Source organism: Echinops telfairi, unplaced genomic scaffold, assembly GCF_000313985.2.
Source record: "Echinops telfairi isolate 266 unplaced genomic scaffold, ASM31398v2 ScPeMD7_7416;HRSCAF=8454, whole genome shotgun sequence".
In the NCBI taxonomy this organism is placed as follows: Eukaryota; Metazoa; Chordata; class Mammalia; order Afrosoricida; family Tenrecidae; genus Echinops; species Echinops telfairi.
Genome location: NW_022111316.1, coordinates 5,909,602 through 5,910,886, shown reverse-complemented (window position 1 = coordinate 5,910,886; position 1,285 = coordinate 5,909,602).

The following is a 1,285-nucleotide window of genomic DNA, read 5'->3' as shown; positions in this document are numbered from 1 at the left end:
AAGTCACAATTAAAGCAAGTCTTTATTTTCTCCAAAGGTAATTGAGCCACCTTCTCCCCAGTGATCTATGCGTACCCTGGAGAGGCGTGTAGACATTTAGTGAAGTACAACAAATATATTATGGCCCTAAAAAGCCACTGGTGACAACATGAAATCAAACACTATAGGACCACCCAGCTCCCACCTCCAAACTTCATAATTCCACTTGAAATCCCTAGCATCTTTGTAGAAGACTATTCTACATTCGTTCTTTCATTGATCTATTCTTTCAACAAGTACTGAGCATGTTTTGCGGAGCAGACATCGTGCTACAAACTGTGTAGAGTAGCACCAAAACCCAATGTAGCCCATTCCTTTGAGCAACTGGTAGTCTGGAGCTCACTGGAATATAAGTTTCATGAAATCAGGAACTTAGTTATTCAGTGGATTTGTTTGAGTGAGTCGCAAGTGAATAAGACGTAAAGGGAGCCCTTTTGTTTTTTTTCCAAACATAAAACAAGGAAGTATGACAATAATATCATTTGTACGGGCAATAGAGGATACGTTATTTAATGCACGAATTCCGATTGAGGTCCAGGCATCTGGGCAGGGGTCAGACCTAACCATATGGCATCCAATTGAAAAGGAGGGGAGGGGGAAAAGATAATGGTAGGTTGGGGAACAGAGCACTTATCCACCCATGGGCAGGGTGTTGTTTATGTCTCCACAGGAAAGGGAGAGAGAAACCAGACCTCATTCCAGTGTGCCAAGTCTTGAGGGCAACATACTGGCATGGAGCAGGGCATTAACAATGAGGATCAAGGAGTCGGCCCCAATTCGAGCTATGTTGACCCCCACCCTAGAAGAATGTACTACAGAGGACAGCACTGAAGATATGGGCTGGGGAAGATGGCTGGTCTGTCCTAAACACACAGGAGCATTATAAGAGGGGAGAGACAACACTGGAGACACAGGGAGGGAAGCGTGTCCAGTCTGACCCCACCACCCCTCCCCCGGACAGGCGAATCATCATGGGCACCCACCAGAGCAACAAAGGCAGCAAAATCACGAAGTCCCCAAGGAATCTCTAAAATATACTTCTGACTCAGGGGACCTCATGCCACCTCATCAGACCTGGTGTGAAAATATTCATAAAAGTCAGCAGATAGACCTGGAACTATTTATAGGCTTTTCCTTTTATTTTTTTAAATCAATTTATTGGGGCTCATACAATTCATCACAATACATAGATCAATTGTGTAAAGCACATCCATACATTTGTTGCCCTCATTATTCCCAAAATTCG